The sequence below is a fragment of the Cupressus sempervirens genome, chromosome 3 (genome assembly GCF_028749045.1).
Source record: "Cupressus sempervirens isolate cs-2001-9-10 chromosome 3, ASM2874904v1, whole genome shotgun sequence".
NCBI classification, from domain to species: domain Eukaryota; kingdom Viridiplantae; phylum Streptophyta; class Pinopsida; order Cupressales; family Cupressaceae; genus Cupressus; species Cupressus sempervirens.
In genome coordinates, this window is record NC_143120.1 from 616258150 (window position 1) to 616279273 (window position 21124).

Sequence of the window (21124 nt, forward strand, 5' to 3'; positions counted from 1 at the left end):
TCCAAAGGCTTTGAGATGTGGAATTTTATAGCTTCATCCAGGAAAATTAATGGTGATTATTTATCTTGGCAAATTAACAATGGGCAGAGGGCTTGCTTTTGGATGATTCATGGAATGGCTTCCCCCCACTAGTAAGTATTCCTAAATTTTTTGATTCTATTCATGTTTTCAAATATTCTTGGGGAGATAAGGTTTGCCATTATATAGATCATGTGGATCCAGTGTCACATTAGGTCACTTGGAAGGAGCCTAGTATTCTTCCTATTTTTGATCTTTATGTCAAGTTATTAAAGGAAAAGTTAAATGAGAAATAGGTTGTTTATCATGAGAATGAGGATTCTATCTTTTGGGCCCTTGCACATGATGGTAATTATTTAGTTAAGGCTGGGTGCATGGCTCTTAATAGATTTTTGGATGCTAGAATCAAAACTAGAGCATTTTCATTTTGTTGGAACGATTGCAAATTTCCTAAAGCTGGATGTTTCTCTTGGCTTTCTCTTCGAAAGTGACCACTTGCCAGTGATAAGCTAGTAAAATTCAACATTACTTAGAGGTTTAATTTCCTTCTCTATCAACAAGCTCTTGAAGATGTAGATCATGTCTTTCTCTAATGTGAATTTGCATAGGATTGCTAGAAATTTGTTCTTAATAAGTTAAATTTTGTAATGTCACTCCCTAATACCATTTACGATTCATTTGAATCTTGGCCCACATTGTATAAAAAGTCTCTCCTTGGATCTATCTAGAAATGTTTTCCTTCACTTATTATTTGGTCTTATGGTGGGAAAGAAACAAGCATATCTTTAGGCATTCCGCTTCCATAGTGGATGTTGTGAAGTTTATTATTGAAAAGTCAATCTTAGAACTGGTTTAAGCTAATATTAAGAATAATTCCTCACACATTTTATTTTCCAATTGCAATGACTCTAAACTTAAGGAGTGGAATTATCTTTCTCTTCCACCCTTTCTTTCTATTAATGGTGCATCGAGAGGTCTTGCTAGATCACAGATCAAATGGTCCCCACCTAAATTTGGAGTTATCAAGGTTAATTTTGACAGGGCTTCACATGGGAACTCAGGAAAGTCAGGTATTGGTGCATGTTTGAGAAATCATCTTCAGTTTCTAATTGCCTTATATTCATCCCCTATCCCATAGGGTATGAAAAATGTGGCTAAAGCCTCTACGTTATTACAAGGGTTAGTGATTGCTAGTTCTTTGGGATGTACTCAAATCCATGTTGAAAGTGATTTCCTAATTTCTATTCATGTCTGCATTAACAAGAAAATCAATAACCAGAGTTTGGCATATATCTATAACAAAATTTAGAGGATTATTGATTCCTTTTAATCATGCTCATTTTCCCATACATACTGGGAAGGTAATTTAGTTGTTGATCATCTTTCAAACCTAGGATGTGAAGGTAATGATAGTGAATCATGACATGTATAAGGTATTTAGTTTTCATTCCATGCTAGCAACTATTATTCTTGATGAACAAGATAGGAATTGATTGGGCATATATATATATATATATATATATATATACATATATATATATATACATATATATATATATATACATATATACATATATATATATATGTACATATATATATATATATATATGTATATATATATATATATATATATATGTATATATACATATATATATATATACATATATATACATATATATATATACATATATATATATATATATACATATATATATGTATATATATGTATATATATATATATATGTATATATACATATATATGTATATATACATATATATATATATATACATATATATATACATATACATATATATATAGATATATATATGTACATATATATATAGATATATATATATATATATATATATATGTATATGTATATATCTATATATATATGTATATGTGTATATATATATATATATATATATATATATATATATATATATATATATATATATATATATATATATATATATATATATATATATATATATATATATATATATATATATGTATGTATATATGTATGTATGTATGTATGTATGTATGTATGTATGTATTCTATTGGAATGCAGTGTTGGGTGTATGCATAGATTATTTTTGGCACTTTCTATATTTGGTCAGGATGACTATTTTGGCGCTATGCTCAATTTTGGTAGATATGCCATTTTTTATAGTTTTTTATGGCTTACATATTCATTGGTTTTTAATATAACATATTTTAAAGGATTGTGTATGTTTCCTGATTGGCCAATTTGTATGATGTCACATTGGCTTAAGTTTCAAGCTATATTGTCTCGTATTGAGGATTGTAAATGAATGAATATATTGTAATGGGGCTAAGAAGTGTGGTTTTCTTCCTATTTCTTTCCCCATGGATTTTTTGAATTTCTTTTTTAATAATAAAATATATATAGTAGCATCATCTACTTTTTCCTCAAAAAAACCCTTGGGGTTGATGGGGACGCAACCCAAGAACAGAATGGACACAATAGAAAAGGGAAATTGTACTAACTAAAAAATAATCTAGTACATCCAGTACAGAGAAAATAAACTTCAAAACCTGCCCTAAGGGCTTACAATAGCATAAATGTGGAGATAATTTCTCCTTTCAGTACCTCCTCTCAAACTCCACTCCGAACTGCCTTTTACAATGCCAGAAATCTCCTTAAATAGACCCCGGAGGGTTAAGGACTAGGAATACATTCTAGAAAGTGCTAGTAGGCATCCACCGACCAAATAGAAGGTTCCAGAAGCTGTGTTAGAAGTCAGCACAAATCTAGAGGAATCCAAAAATGGTAACCGAACTTTCGAGAGGCATAACTTTTGAACCGTAGCTTCGATTGACGAACCGTTTACATTTCTGAAAAGCTCTCGAAGTGCTCTATAGCCCTATGGACAAGCTTCACTCATCCCCCATTTTTTGGCCCTTTTCAAGGTCATTTAATGCCCTTAATCTGACTTTGAAGCATTCTTAAGAGATCTCCAAAACCCAAAAAACTGCAATAACTTTCAAACTGTGGGGCCTTTTGACCTGATTCTTTTTTTGGAATGCTCTAAATCACAATTACATTCATCTAGCCAATTGACACCTTCTAGTTTACCAAAATGATGGCCCAATTACATGCTCCTATTTTTTTGAGATTTTCTAGCACACTCTAGATGCTCCTACATCAGACACCCAGGGTAGCTTGAAAAGTGACCCTGTCACTTTATGAATGGTAGAGGAAATCCCAAATGGGAAACCTTAGCTGCTGAAATCCAAGTTGAGTCCTCGATCAGTCGTCCATTCCATTTGACCAAATACTCTTCATAGTGCCTGTTTCTGGTACTCCTACCCACACGATGATCTAGAATGTCTTCTATCTCCTCCTTCTTAGAAGTAGGAATTGGACATGGCTCTAACACCAGCTCCTCATCTGCACCATCATCATGATACTCTGTTAAATCTACAATGTTGAAAATGGGAGAAATGTGAATACCATCTAGCAGCTCCACCTCATATGCATTTCCTGAGTCATGTTTCTTCAAAATTTTGCAGGGGCCAAATTTCTTCATTTTCAGCTTGTTATAAGTACCGATTGGAAATCTTTCTTTTCGTAAGTGCACCATGACTAGATCCCCTACTTGGAATTCCTTATGTCTTCTCCTTTGATCAGCCCTAGCTTTATACTCTTGATTCATCTTGGTAATGTGTGCTTGAACCTCCTCATGTAGACGCTTGATATGTTCAGCAAATTCTTCCGCTTCAGCACTTGTCCTCTCCCCTTGTTCTATCTTCCTCAATTATGGTGCAATCCTTGGGCTATTCCCATATACAATTTGGAATGGTGATTTTCCAGTACTCCTATTTACAGAGTTATTATAAGAAAACTCTGCCTGTGGTAGAATCAAATCCCATCCCTTGGGCTTATCCCCAACTAAACATCTCAGCAAATTGCCCAGACTTCTGTTTACCACTTCTGTTTGGCCATCAGTCTGCGGGTGATGCGTGGAACTGAATTTTAGGTTTGTTCTCAACTTCTTCCACAATGTCCTCCAAAAATATCCCACAAATTTAGTATCTCTATCAGAAACTATACTCCTTGGAAGTCCATGTAGTCTTACCACCTCTTTGAAAAACAGGTCTGCAATATGGATAGCATCATGAGTTTTGTGGCATGGAATGAAATGTGCCATTTTGGAGAACCTATCAACCACCACAAATATTGAGTCATAACCCCTTTATGTCCTCAGAAATCCAAGAAAAAAATCCATACTTATGTCCTCCCATGGCTTTAATGGAACAGGCAATGGCTGATATAGTCCAGTATTGTGACTAAACCCCTTGGCAACTTGACAAACCTGGCAACTCTGTACAAACTTCTTCACATCCTATGAAATTTGAGGCCAAAAATAATGTTCTCTAAGAATGGAAATGGTCTTATCTTGACCAAAATGTCCTGCCATCCCTCCACTGTGTTTCTCCTTAATCAGATTTTCCCTCATGGAACTCCTTGGAATGCACAATTGACTACCCTTGAACAACATGCCATCCTGAATCAAATAGTCTAACCACTTGGTTCTATCTACAGCAATAGGTTCTTTACAAGCTTTCTATGCTTTAGAAAAATTAGGATCCTTGGGGTACAAATTTTTGAGTTCATCAAACCCAACTACTTCAACCTGCATTACTGTAAGCAATAACTGTCTCCTACTTAGTGCATCTGCAACCCTGTTAGATTTTCCACTTCTATGCTTCAACACAAATGTATAACTCTACAAGAACTCTACCCACTTCATATGCCTCTGATTTGATTTACCTTGGCTATTTAGGTATTGTAATGCCTGATGATCAGTATACAAAACAAATTCCTTTGGCAATAAATAATGCCTCCATTTCTTTAAGGCTTGAACTATTGCATAGAACTCTTGATCATAAATAGAATACTTCTTCTTTGCATCATTCAATTTTTCACTAAAATATGCAACAGGCTTACCTTCTTGGCTTAATACAGCCCCAATAGCACTGCCACTGGCATCACAATCCACCTGGAAAACCTTTCTAAAATTTAGAAGTGCCAACACAGGCTGTTCTATTACCTTCTTCTTCAACAATTCAAAACTTCTCACAGCTGCTGCAGTCCATTTGAACTCTTTTCTATCCCCTCTTATTGTATCAGTTAGGGGTGCACATATGCCACTTAAATTCTTAATAAACTTCTTGTAGAAACTAACTAGACCATTAAATGATCTTACCTCAGTAGCAGACCTTGGAGTAGGCCATTCCAAGATGGCTTTTACCTTCTTTGGATCCATTTTGAGACCTTCAGGTGATATAACAAACCCCAAATAGACTAACTCCCTTTTTGCAAAGATACACTTCTTCAAATTAATTAATAGTTTCTCTTCCCTTAGCCTTTCAAGGACACTATGAATATGCAATAAATGTTCTTCCAAAGTCTTGCTGAAAATAAAAATATCATCCAAATAGACAATAACAAATTTTCCCAAATACTTCTTAAGTACCTCATTCATGAGTTGCATGAAGGTGCTTGGGGCATTCATCAATCCAAAGGGCATGACTAACCACTCATAAAGACCCTCCTTGGTCTTGAAGGCTATTTTCCACTCATCTCCTTCTTGAATTTGTATCTGGTGATAACCACTCTTTAGATCTATCTTTGTGAAGTACTGAGCTCCACTCAAGCAGTCCATAAGATCATCCATCCTTGGCAAAGGAAACTGGTACTTGATGGTTATCCTATTTATAGCTCAAGAATCTGTACACATCCTCCACTCTCCATCCTTCTTTGGTGCGAGTACTATAGGTATTGCACATGGACTCAGGCTCTCTCAAATCAAGCCCTTCCTCAATAGCTCCTGAACTTGTCTATTTAGCTCCTCTATTTCAGTAGGAGTCATCCTGTGAGCAGCCTTGTTAGGAAAACTAGCTCCTGGAATCAGATCTATCTAATGACTGATTTTCCTTACTGGTGGCAATCCATCTAGAACATTATCAGAGATAATATCTCCAAACTCCCTTAGTAAATCCAAAACTTCAAGTGGTATTTCACTACTACCTTCTTTATCTTTCCTAGGAATCAAAGCATAGCACATATGCTGGTGTTTCATGCCATCTAAAAACTTCCTTTCATCAACAAGAAAAATCCTAGTACTGCTACATACCTTTTCACCTTCCTTTTTCATGGGCTTCAATTTGTGGCGAACTCCATCCTTTGTCAGAGAGTATGTGTTTGCATGCCCATCATGTACTGCATGTCTATCAAACTGCCATGGTCTACCCAACAATAGATGGCAAACATCCATCGAAATAACATCATAGAGAACTTCATCATGGTAACTCCCAATTTTGAATTTCACTAAACATTGTTCACTTACTAGGACCTTATGATCATCTTTTACCCAAGCAATTCGATAGGGCTGGGGATGTTTCTCCCTCTTGAGCTTCAGCTTAGAGACCATCTCTTCTGATACCAAGTTATCAGTGCTACCACCATCAATGATCACGTCACAACATTTGTCCTCACACTTGCATCTGGTACAAAAAAAACTCCTCCGTTGTCCTAGTTCAATCTCACCACTTAGTAGGACTCTTTCATTTACCAAGGTCTCTCCTCTTTCTACATCCTCCGAATGTGATGATTGTGCATCTTCATCCACATGAGAAACCCTAGCTTGGCCCTCAGCTCTCCTATCTGTCCTTCCTTGTCATTGAGGGAATTCAAAGGCACGATGACCTTCTTCATTACAATGGAAATAGGTACCACAAAAACCTCCTCTTCCTTGTCCACATCCTCTACCTCTTCCTCTCTGATTTCCAAAGTCTTGATCATGGGAGCAGTTGAAACCCTCATTCCTCTGGTTCCTGCTAGTACCCACATCTTCATTTTTCTTTTGGGTTTCATTGCGGCCTCCAGATGATCTACCGCTTCCCCTTCCTCCTTGACTATGCCCTCTTTGTCTACCTTCAAACCTTTTATTCAACTTCTCTTCAACTCATAGGGAAAATTGGTATGCCTCTTCAATGCAGGTCATTCTTACCAAACTTAATTCCTCCTAGATGCTAGGTCGCAACCCACTGATATAACAAGCAACCTTCTCCTTATTTGCTTCTGCATGCCTCGCTCTAATCAAGAGTCGATAAAATTCCTCTCTATATTCTTGGACTAATTTTCTTGCTTTCTTTAACCCATGCATCTTCTTAAACAAATCAAGCTCGTAGTCCACAGGAATGAATTGCTTCTTCAATTTGTCCACCATGCGATCCCATCTTGTGATCTTCTCCTTTCCTCTTCTATTTCTTTCCAATTGAACCTCTTGCCACTAGATTTTTGCATGGCCTTTCAGTTTGGCCTTTGCAAACTTAACCCTATCTGGGTCCCTGATATCCTCATACTCAAAGTATTCTTCCAGTTCATTGATCCAATCGATCAACTCATCTGGTTTCAGATTTCTTGAAAATACACCCACTTCAATTGTAGGTCTTTTCCCAAACTTAGTAATGGCCCTAAAAAGCCTTTCCTCTGCATGATTCAGAACTTCCTCATCAAATTCCCCTTCTGGTCCCATTACTTCTTCTTCATTGTCATCCTCACGGTCGTCACCTGCGACAACATTTGCTCCTCTACAAAGCTCCTCTTGCAATGCCTGTACCTGCCTTTGGAGGGCTCTAACCTCCTCAAGATTAATAGCTCTGGCCCTTCCTCCACACTCTCTTCATGGAGGCATCTTCTAACTCAAACCCACAACCACATAGTCCTCGTACAAACTGCCTCATAGTCGGCGCTCTGTCTACACACTCAGGAAAACCTGCTCTGATACCACTTGATGGGGACACAACCCAAGAATAGAATGGACAAAATGGAAAAGGGAAATTGTATTAATTGAAAAATAAGCTAGTACATTCATTACAGAGAAAATAAACTTCAAAACCTATCCTAAGAGCTTACAATAGCATAAATGTGGAGATAATTTCTCCTTTCAGTACCTTCTCTCAAACTCCACTCCGAATTGCCTTTTACAATGCCAAAAATCTCCTTAAATAGACCTCGAAGGGTTAAGGACTAGGAATACATTCTAGAAAGTGCTAGTAGGCATCCATTGACCAAATAGAAGGTTCCAAAAGCTGCATTAGAAGTCGGCGCAAATCTAGAGGAATCCAAAAACGGTAACCGAACTTTCAGGAGGCATAACTTTTGAACCGTAGCTTCGATTGATGAACTGTTTACATTTATGAAAAGCTCTCAAAGTGCTCTATAGCCCTATGGACAAGCTTCACTCATCCCCCATTTTTTTTCCCTTTTCAAGGTCATTTAATGCCCTTAACCTGACTTTGAAGCATTCTTAGGAGGTCTCCAAAACCCAAAAAACTATAATAACTTTCAAACCATGGGGCCTTTTGACTTGATTTTTTTTCTGGAATGCTCTAAATCACAATTACATTCATCTAGCCAATTTACACCTTCTATTTTACCAAAATGATGGCCCAATTACATGCTCCTATTTTTTCAAGATTTTCTAGCACACTCTGGATGCTCCTGCATCAGGGGTGCATCTTGTGTAATCTCTACTTAATGGTTTTTCTTCTTTTAAATCAATTGTTAGATTATATACAACTAGATCTATGACTAATCTAGGTAGGTCTTTGTAGATCCATTCAAATTTGATTTTCCTTTTTATAGGAATTTATTCATCTCTTTTCATTCTTATGCATTCAAGGTAGAAACAATGTAGGTGACGATGTAAGTATTTTGTCATACAAGAGAGTGTTTTTTCATACAAGTAGGAAGTTTTTTGTAGGAGAAAATGATTGCTCATACAAACTTGAATTTATTTAATATGGGACTATAGGTTTTTTTTTCATGATCCAAGCATACATTTCATGATTATTTGACCAATATTATCATATCTCAAATAGTAGGAACTTTTACCCTTAATCAAAAGGTTTTAACTAGATTTTTTAATACTCTTTTGAGAGATACATCTTTCCAAGTCAAAATAGATAGATAATGATCACTTTATTATAACGTAAACAATAATCCAAGTTATTGAATCAAATTTCTCTTAGGCAACCATTTACATACCCCATTGTAGTTGGTAATATAATGTATGTGATATCATTTCTCATGGAATCATCCACCTACCCTTGTCATAATCATAATAAAAACACCTTTTTGGTATAACTAGAACATCATGGACCTTCTTTTCTATTATGAAAATGTTAATAAATCCATAATTTTCTTTAATATTTCATATTATTCTATTTTATTTGAGATTTTATATCATTCCAATGCTCTTTTTTGGAAGTTTGATGACCTATGCATAGTATAATTGTGTCAAGAAAGTGATGCTAGAATTTACAATCTTCATGTTGGTTTTAGACAATGCAAGAGGCGACCCTAGTTCAATATCAAAGATCAATAGTGATCTTTCATTGTTGATTTTTCTTCCAGTAATGCATGTATGCACACACATATGATACTTTTAAGCAAGAAAGTTGGGAACAATTGAAACCACAATCCATAAGCATGGACGGCTGGCAGAGCTGAAAAAATCATCACATCTTTGCATATTTTTGAGAGATTTCTATAGGTTTTTAAAGTTATATATTATGGAATAAATCATAATTATGACTCCTATAGCTAATATAAGCCCACAAAAAATAAGAAAATTGAAATAGCTAAATGACTAAAAAACTTTTGATAAAAAAAAGATAAGAACTCACGTGTTAGATCTTCATCTTTGAGTTCCAACCACCAATAACTTTCTAAATTTCCTCATCATATACATTCATTACCTATGAATATAAGATTTTATTAGAGAAGGTATATGCATTGGTGACGAGCATGCAATATTTGTTGAATCATTGCTAGGAGACAACCTAGCCACAAATGGACTAGTGATATCCAAATATTACAAGATTATCAATAGTATATTTGGGGCTAGGTCAAACTCCTAGAAATGCTTTGATAAAGATGTGTTATCATCACCTATGCATATACCTTATATGAGAAACTCTTATATGTATAGGTAAAGACTATATATGTTGAGGAAATTCTTATTGAGGATGGGAACTCAAAGCTGGAGATCTAACAGGGGAGCTCATAGTTGTTTTGATCAAAAGTCCTCTAGTGTTTTTATTGTATTAGATTTCTTTCTTGTTGAGGGAACCCCTCACCTATAGTAGTCACAAATATGATGTTCATGATGTCTTATAACCTAAAAAACCTATAAACCTCTAATAGGAATGCAATGTGAAATGGAGATTGTATTTTTTGAGCTCTGCCTACTATCCACATGTATGTATTGTGGTTTTATTTTCTCTAGCTTGCTTCCTCAAAAGTACCATGCCCATGTCATCAAACTTCCAATGCTATAAGAATAATTTATGATAGGAAAACTGACAAGGATTCTATGGTTGTGACGACATGATCATTGGAGCAGTTGTCCTAAAAAAATATTTTCCATGTTATTTTTAGACAATTAGGGTTTTGACATCCTGATGAAATAATGTTTCTAACTTCTTCTCAATGCTAGAAGGATGAAATTGATGGCTACAAGTACCAATACCACTTTAGTGATAATCATTTTTGTTAGATGGAAGATGATATTCTATCATTTTTTTTGACAAATTGACATCAAAAATCAATGCCAAATGTAGTAGTATGTGGATGACATCTAACTAGTCTTCTTGTTCATGGATGAGATCTATATGAGCAACTAGCTTTGGCTCTTCACCTACTGGGTTATCTTGAACCAACAAACCCATTCGTGTAGACTTTGGCAATAGGAACTATGACGTGATGATGATGGATCTTCGAACTATGTGCATAAGATTTTCCACAGTGATATCAACCCAACATTCTTGTGTAATATAATAGGTATATTTAATTTTCCTTGAATTCATATTTCACTTCAAAAACATTTCACACATATTTTTATATATTTGTGTTCCCAATTTATCATATCTCATCACTCATTTAATTCAAACTTTGTACTTTTCAAGATTTTTATGATATGATAATTTTACCTTTTCACAAGTATCTCTTCCAATGGATTTCAAAACTATAATAACCATTTCAAAATTTACCAATTAAGATATCTTCAACTTCTTGTGATTTTGAAAAAAAATTCTACTTCGCAAGCTTCTCAAATCATGCCTATGAAATCATGATTTCACAGGGTCTTTGTAGAGTCTTTGCAAAATAGAAAAAATTAATTGTTTTGCCTACCTAGTGATATGTTATTTCTGAAATAAAATAATTTTTTATTTCTCTTGACAATTATTAACATGCCTCTAGAGATGTAAAAAACACTTTTACTAGGTTCTTGGTGGTCGCTTCTAAGGAACATTTTGGAGGCTCCATCAAGTTTTAGTCAATGTGTCATATTTTGACAAGAGGTGAAATATGGTCGACATCCAACACAATTTCAAAAGGAAATGTTATAAAGTAAAAAGTGGATTGATTCTTTTATTTTGAAGGATAACAAGGTACCAATAGTTGAATTTCAATAATTTAATTGGATATTATTTTATTAATATGTCAATTTGTATTACTTTTGTTTGATGCATCAGATGATCTCTAAAGTGCATCTCTTTTGGCCTTAGATCACACTCAAGTGTCTCATTATTTCACAATGAGGAAATAAATATCATTTTCCTTAAATGATAATGGGTGACATTCATGCTATTAGAAAGTAAAGTCCACCAAGATAACTTAGAGGGGGCTAAATTAATTATGTTCTTAAAATAACTTTCACTATCATCATTAATTTTCAAATAGGTAAATCATAGACACAAAAACCTTAGAAAGATATCCATGTATGATAACACTAGATATGTTAATTAGGTAAACCCTTTATCAGAGCAAAAACCCCAGTGGGAATGATGCCCACAAGATGATGTGCTAACATAAAATTTCCTTGTGAAAGGATAGACCTTATTAGGAGTCAATAAGATATGATCAGTACATATATTCCCATTAGGAGACTTTGATTCTATGTTAGGAGATTCCAACCTTGTTAGGAGTTGTGCTAACCCTATTAGGGATTAAAAGGAGGAAAACTAAACCCACTATCCAAATAGCCTCAGTAATAGTCTTCACTAGTCAATCTTTTAGATAAGCATATTCAAGATTTCTGAACTAACTAGAAAGAAACTCCTTTGCCAATACAATTATTTTGAAGCTCAAAATGTGTCAATCTCTTCTATGATCAAAAGATTTACATATTTAAGTTCACTCAACCAAACATCACAATGCATATAACCACATATGATGATTTACCATAAGGAAATGATCTTTCCTTTATACCAAGTCCTAATAACAAGTATTGAGTTGGCCCAAAGGATTTCCCAATTTACAATAATATTATAGGAAATCATTAAGATATTACATTACAATTATAATTTTTCCACAATGATTTTTACAATAGTTGGCTCAGAGGAAATAGTACTTTGAACAATCTTCAATAAGTTGGTCAAACTACACTAGCTGATTTCTCCATCTCAACCATAGCATTCTCAACATGTCTCTAACCTTCCTCCAAGATTGCTTAGCCAAAATTTTGCTTTTTACCAAAAAATATAACTAATTTACTAGCAATTTCTTTCTAGAAATTGTCTCTAACAATAACCTCCAAAAAACTTTACATAACTTTGCCAAAACTACAAATCTCTTTTTGTGAATATAGACATAGTATCATGACAGGTTTTTTAAGCTATGCTCAAGTGCACATAAAATAATCATTGACCATTTATCATTCCAAAAAATTATTCCTCTATAATTCTAGTAATCTTCATAGAGTAAGGAGTTTGCTGACATCAATGAAAAACTCTATCACGAATGAAACACATAAGATTTGAATCATATCTCTAGCATTTCTAACATACTCCTCCATAGGAATACCATCAACATTCATGCTAAAATATGTCGTATTTTTATCAAATCTTTTAATTAATGATAGTATACTTTCAATATATCTTAAGTATCCTTATTTATGTTATGAGTTGTATTATTTGAGGAAGTAGTCCTATGTTGATTTGATTCATATTTTTTTCCCAAATATGGTATCTCAAGGAGTTCTACCTTGGGATCTCAAGGATTTCTATGTTGGTATCTCAATGAGGGGGTGGGGGGAGGAAGAGGAGGAATAGGAAGAGGAGGTTGTGGTAGAGAGGGGGAGGGGGGAGGAATAAGAAGAAAAATTGGAATGAGGATAAGTAGAAGAAGGACGAAGGAAGAGGAGGAGGAGGAGGAGGAGGAAGAGAACAAAGAGGAAGATTAAGAAGAGGGAGAAGAGGAAGAGGAAGATGAAGAGGAAGAAGAGGAGGAAGAGGAAGAGGAAGAAGAAAAAGAGGAAGAGGAAGAGGAATATAAGGAGGAAGAGGAAGAGTAAGAGAAGGATGAGGAACAATAGAAGGAAGAAGAAGAGTAAGAGGAAGATGAAGAGAAAAAGAAAAAGAGGAAGAGGAATAATAAGGGGAAGAATAAGATGAAGAAGAAGAGGATGACAAGGAAGAAGAAGAAAAGGAGGAGGAGGAGGAGGAGGAAGGGGAAGAGGATGAGGAAGAGGAAAATGATGAGGATGAGGAAGAAGAAGAGGATGAGGATGAGGATGAGGAAGAGGAAGAGGAGGATGAGGAGGAGGAGGAAGAGGAGGAATGAGACAAGTAAGAAGAGGAAGATGAAGAAGAAGAAGAAGAAGAAGATGAACATGAAGAAGAAAAAGAGGAAGAGGAAGAAGAAGAAGAATATAAAGAAGAAGAAGAGGAAGAAGAAGAAGAGGAAGGGGAAGAAGGGGAAGAGGAGGAGGAGGAGGAGGAGGAAGAAAAGGAGGAAGACAAGGAGGAATAAGAAGAGGAATAGGAAGAGGAAGAGGAAGAACAAGAACAAGAACAAGAAGAGGAGGAGGAGGAGGAGGAGGAGAAAGAACAAGAAGAAGAAGAGTATGATGAAGAGGATGATTTGAAATGTAGTTCCTTTGTAAAATTTGATCATTTATTCCATATCAAATGTTGACTTGGGTGTGTACGAGGCTATTTTCTATAAGGATCCTTGATGAGACTTATTGATTTTGGGGGATTGTTCACACTATAAATAGTGACTAGCTTGAAATTTTGAGGTTATCTAATGGTGTCTAGAATTCTTTTATTCTATCATATTTCTACCAAAGACAACTAAATATAATGATCCCAATTACTGCTAATTTTGACCCTAGAATGGGATGTGAGTACACCCCTTTTAGTTTCAACAATTCAAGCTAAAATTAAGAAATCCTAAGATAATTTTTCTAATTGATTAACTTATTGAAATAATGATTACAAGACTAAAAGTGTCCTAATTATGTCTTAAAATACCAAAAAATTTAAACTTCTACTACCAAATTAAACAACTAATCCAATGTTTTGAATTTTAATTCTTATCATGAGGAATTACAATAGATCTAACTCTAGAAATTATACGAACAAAAATGATTCCTACCTTAATCCATTTATAATTCACAAATATAGGAATGATTATGATATTTTTTTGAGAATGATAAACTTCAAGAAATAAAACCATATAAACTACCTTTAGTGCTTGGATTTAAATGTTGGAAAGTCTTCATAAACATGAATTCATAATACAAAAATGCATTTCAAACAACTCCTTTATATTATGCAATCTTCAAAAATGAAACCAAGAGAAGAATAATTCATTGATTACAACAATAACTAAATAAATTGAAATGATCCTCTAATCTTGCATACTAACCAAACTTTCTATACTAAGAAACTACTATAGTCATTACCCTCTAAATAGGAGTAGTAAGAGGATATTTATAAGGAATATCCCTTATTTCAAATTCAAAAACCTACATATTTGATTATTCAAGATCAAAAAATATAACTAAAAGTTATGTCATTACAAATGAAGAAGTAGAGAAAGGTGGATGGAATAATGACAATAAGTTTTTGAAACACACATCAACATGTCTCAATCACTCCTCATTTTTTACCTAAGAATCTATTGTATTTCCTTCATTTGATTGAAATGTCTACTCTAGGTTTGATAGATACACATAAGCTAACTAAAACTCTAAATTCCATTGACTGCAATGCTAACAAGTGATAGCTCCCAAATCTGTGATCACTTCATAAATGACAAAACACAAAAACATGTATAAAATAACATAGATTTATAAGATTTTACCAATAATATATTACAAAAACATGCATTATCATTCGAATGTCAGCATTAATCCATTAGTCCAAAATCAACTTAAAGTATCACCAATCTAGGTAAAAGTGTATATTATCCTATTAATTATACATATTTATCACTTAAAAAGATGGCTACGGATTAATCAAAAACTAAATAAAATATGATTTTTTTTAAAAAAATCATCATTCTCCCCTTCCTAAGTTGCATGTTGTCATCATCATGGATATGGAAAATTCATGTTCTCTTCTTCCATGTTGATATACAGACATAGTCCACCAAAATTGTACCTAACATAAGTCATTTTAGGTTGATATCCATTGGTACCAACAATGTCATTCCTCTAGTCTCTAAGTTTATTGCCATCAAACAAGTTGGCTGAATTGAATCTTGGAGGAGGAAACATAACTAATGGAGCTTTGTATCTCTTTATAATCCATGTAGTACCATGTATCTCAGTAATATTACAAATTTCTCAAGCTCTTAATTGTGACCAGATGAAATTGTGAGGAGTCATAGGTTCTCTATCAGGTAATCCTTCATGGAATGGTTTCATATCTCTCCCTTATAGAATTTCTAACCTGAAATGTCAAATTATCAACAACCCTATAATCCCTTATGGATTTTTGTAAATTCTTCTAATAAGTTTCTATTGGTATACCTATTTCTGCAAGACCATTGAATTTTTTTTTAAAAGGACTAGTTTTAGGGTATTCTTGCATTTTAGAAAGACCTAGACTTGCTTGCATTTCCATGAGCATATCATTTCTTTCTTCCCATTCATTTTGATTTTCCATAAATGAGATAAATGTCCTAATTTTTACATCTCCAACATATAGGTTGAGAAAAAAGATTGAATATGATGCCATATTAGGAACCTATCGAGATAAAATTCAAATACTAAATTGTGAATTGTGGGAACACTAGCTATGTAATCAACCATGAATTCAAAATCATCTTCATAATCCAATTTCCTTTTAAAGATATTTTGATTAATTTTCAATGAAAAAATTGTTCTCTTAGAAAAATAACATAAGTTCTAGGTTTCTTCAAGCAATTCAAATGTAAAGAAATCTCTATAATTTGATTTACCCTTTCTTCAGCTTCATTCTTTTCTTTGGTTATGTTCCAAATGGTGTTGTAGTTCTTTTACTTGCTTTTAATTTTGAGATGCAAGAGAAAGATACCTAGGTTGAGCTAATAAAGTAGAATTTGTAGAACCAGAAAATGGGCTAAAGTCTAACATACTATGAGAAAATCACAAACTCAATAAACATACATTGACACCCTCTAGTCTACCATGAAAGCCAAATAAACAAAAGGAAAAACACAAAGCTAAAACTCCCTCTTTCACTTTTAGCTCCCATGTCCTTCTTTCTTCTCCATGTTATATAGCCCCAATTTTCTATAGTGCACACAATTTGGAAGCAAAACCTATGTTAATGATGATGCTATGAGAATACTAGAAGATGTGATTTTAGCTTGAGAGGACAAAAGACTAAGAACCTAGGGACTTGAGGACTTAAGACTTAGGGATGAGAAATGAGAGGAAGAATGCTCATTTTATAATCAACATGCAAGATGAGAGCATTGGACTTTTCACCTTGGATACACAACTTGGCAAGAGACTCCTTTGAGAATCGATGATGCATATGACACAAGATGCCAAATGTAGGATTTTATGACACTTCGAAGTCAAACATGGCTATAAATGGAAGAGGATCCATGATGCATCATCTGACATCTCAAACACACTTAAAGCCAAGAATCTATGACAAGGAAGCCAAATATGGACATGTGTAAGGAATAAGAATATATGGATTATGAGATATCTTAGCCAAGTGTAAATGGAGGATCCATGATGTGTCATGCCCATGTGTCACGGTGATGTCAATATTATGTGGAATATTTGAATTAAAATTCCATTATTCCACACAAATATAAATTAGTAAAAACCAATATTAATGGTGGAAAATGGAACTTAGGAAATTATGAATTCTCATAGTTTGTGAATGATGAATCAATTAATTAATAAAATTAATTAGTTGAGGATGTTAGTATCCTTTGATGAAAATTTGATGATAATGTAGATTGACTAGTATGATGATAGGTAGACCAAAGCCATGGTCAAATTGATTGATTGATTGAAACTTATAACATGCCAAGGACACATGATATGAACTATGGACATGTAACACCTAATTGATATTGTAAATGCTACAAGATCGAGATTGGTTGATAAGGTTGATCATAATAACATCAAAGAACACTATCAATATTATTAAATTGATTTGATTATGCCATGATCTAACACTAAGAAACTCAACAATGTCAAAGATCAAATGATGCGAATGACAATTTGACCTAGTACTGAGAGCCATGATAGTACTAAGGTAAAATTGATAAGATTTTATAGATTGATAGATTTCCAAGGCACTAAAAGCCACAAAAATCCCTAGGATTGGAAAAGTGATGATATATTTTGGATGTTTGACACATTTCAGGTCAATTAAGATTGATTCTAGGTGATTTTAGGTAGATTTGGCGTGATTCTAGGTTGATTTGATATGATTTCAAGTTGATTTGCAATTGATGTGAAAGAGGAAACAAATGATGACAAACACTGTTGAGATATGATCAAATTGGAAAAAAGATCAGAGTTAGTGGAATGAGAAAGTGGGATGGATTAGTATGAAAATTTTATGAAACCATAGATGCAAGCCATTTTTGAGTTTCTACATTTTGCCCCTTTGATACAATACAATTTTGAGCATTGTGTCAAACAACACTAATGAGAAAGTCACAACAACATGCCCTAGTAGGGGTGATATATATGGGTTCCCCCTCAATAAATTGATTAATATAAGAAAATTATAGGCCAATTTTTTGATAATAAAAAGAAAAAGCCATAGCAACTGACAAAGCACAAATCAATGCTCAAATGCAAAAGTTATGGGCTCTAGAGTGTAGAATGGGGGTTGATTTGGAGCCTGAGAGTATTTTTAGGGGTTACCACTCAAGATAATGACCAAGTAATGAAAGTGAAACCTTAAATCCAATGCAACTGATAGATTGAAAATTAGAGTTGAAATGCAAAACTTATGGGCTCTAGAGTGCAACATAGGGGCTCCGAGAGTAGTTATGGGCATCTTACTACCCCAAGTACACCCAAAATGCAACCAAGTGCACCCAGTGCACACTTGGGAAGAACAAGTGCACTATGACAGTACCAAATGCACCCTAGATACACTTGAGAAGCCCAAGTGCACTCTAAAAGTGCAGACTACACCTGAGAAGGCTCTGGGGGCCAAAATTAGCCCGACTAGACTCATAATGACCTGAAACTTTGCATGCATGCCAAAAATGATAGAAAGAGGTCATAACATTGGTAAAATAAGTCAAACTGGGTCACATTTGGTCACAATTGGTCAAACAAAGGTTAGACCGAGGTTGGACTAGGTGGAAAGCCCTAGAAGGTTGACAGATAGTGTAGGATGATGCATCAATTTAGGAATGCAAGATGAAGATGATTTGGTGTATTAGAATACATGATCATGGTGTTGGATGAAGAGATAAATGATAGAAGAATAGGGAGGCAAGATGAAGACTAGTTAGAATGAGTTGAGAACTTTTTCTTTTAGAAAGTGCAGTATATGTCAAATGGAGCTTTATTTTGATATGGAAAATAGAATGCAATCCATCATGGTATAAAGGGTCTGAGCACTAATGCAAACCTTTTTTATAAACAAGTATGACGTAGACAAAAAATGACCTTGCCCTTCTTGAGATATATAGACATGCTCCAAACTTTCAAAGGTACATTTTGAGAGACAAAATAAAAGATGGCCATGAACCATCTTGACCACTCTCATAGATCAGTTTATATCATCGAGTGACATAGGAACATGATCGAAGAAAAACAAAGAAAAAATAAATTGCTTACTAAACAATGTGAGCCAATAGCTATTCTTGTCCATTATTACTCTCTTTTTAGTATTTTAAGTCTTTAGATAGTGTTTGACAGGTTGATCATGTGATGGTTTTGTTTGTGGATTCAGTTGATAGGTTCATAGTGACACATTGGATTGATTGTTGGTTCACATTGCTTAGATAGTGTGATTGTCATTGAAGTATAGTGATTTGAGTTTTAGCCTATGAAAATACAAGTGTTTATGCAAAAGGGGTGATTACGTACAAGGTTTATTACAAATTTTTGATGGGTTTTGTGATTTTTAAAGTTTTTAAGAATATTTGATGTTTTTGTGTGACTGGTTTCTTCAGGACATTTTATGATTTTTAGGGTTTATTTTAGGATGTTTTGTGAATTTTAGAATTTCTTTCGGACATTTTATGAATTTTAATGATAATTTTAGGATTTTATAATGATTTTTAGTAATTTTTTCAAGACATTGTATGATATTTAATGATTATTTCAAAACGTTTTATGATTTTTAGTGATTATTTCAACGTCATATTTGAATTTTTTAAGATTTTTTAAGAATCATAAAGGATTTCTAAATGTTAGCTCCAATCTCATATGTGATAACTTCAATGGGTAAGATGTACTTAGGGACATGCGCCCAATTCAAGTTCAAAATTATGCACTATGTAGGTGATATGCCCCCAGACAAGATGAAAACTATGTACAAAGGCCAAAGACAGTATGTACAGACTAGTGATGCTTAGGTCAGATAACAATGAACATTAACCAATTTTTGGGCCATGATCAAGGAGCAAGGATGTCTTGCAATATGAAGGATATTATTAGGGAATGACAAAAGGGGGAAAAACCAAATTGAATCCTAATAGATGTAGGAGCAACAATTGATTACACATGGTGCCTATTTGCCAGGTTTTCACTTATGGACATAATTTTTTCTCTTGACTCAAATTTTCATGCTAAGATGCCTATTTGCCAAGTTTTCATCAAGGCATCCATTTTTTCATGACTTTTCACTTTGTTTCTTTATTAGGACTTTTTGCCATTTTTTGCTATTTTTCTAGGACCTTTAGATGGAATCAAGAACATTGTTGACAAATGATAAGAAGAAATATATTGTTGGTGTTGCTAGCTGATAATCTTTGGACCCACAACTAAACATAACTATGTAGGAGTCATTCTGAGTCTATAGCTAAGATCAAACCACTAGAAAGACCTCAAGATATACCATTGTGTATCACATGTAAGACAATGTCTACCTCTTGCGAATCAAGGAATTTGAGGATAAATGGCTCAAAGGATTATTTGAATAAGATGCCACTGATGATGACATATGTAAAAGCTTTTTGGATAAAGATTTGATCTTGGGTGATGGGCAAGTTGGGTAGCTAGATATGGGGACAAATAGGGGAGGATTGGAAGGATTGAGACCAATGTCTTCCCACATGAAGGCTAATCAAGAGTGCTCAAAAAGACTTTGTGGCATGTTGAACACTAGAACACTGATATTCATGGCATCATCTTGTTTACCTTGTATCCTTGGGAACTGCTTAGCTTCTTATTTTTCATGGTCTAATGGTTCCTCTTGGTCTTCACCAAGAGACCTACTTTTGTCCATTTTTTTCACTTTTTTCTTTGCAACTAGAAGGTGGAGTTGGCTCACCAAAATATTCCAATGTGTTCACTTTAGGATAAATTGCTTCTTTATGATCACCAATTTTAATGCCTTCATAGATTTCAACGTTATTTGTGAGAGCGTCACCATTTTTGAATTGATCAAGAATTGATGGTCCACGTTGGTCCCAATCCAATAGTTCAAGATAACTTAAGGGGATGCCATCATTAGTGTTGAATGGGCTTTTATTGAAGGTATATATATATATGGATGTTTGATTCAATTATATTATTGGGGTCATGCTTAGAAGCTAGAGGACTATTGGTTTAAAGTTGGGTATCCTCAAA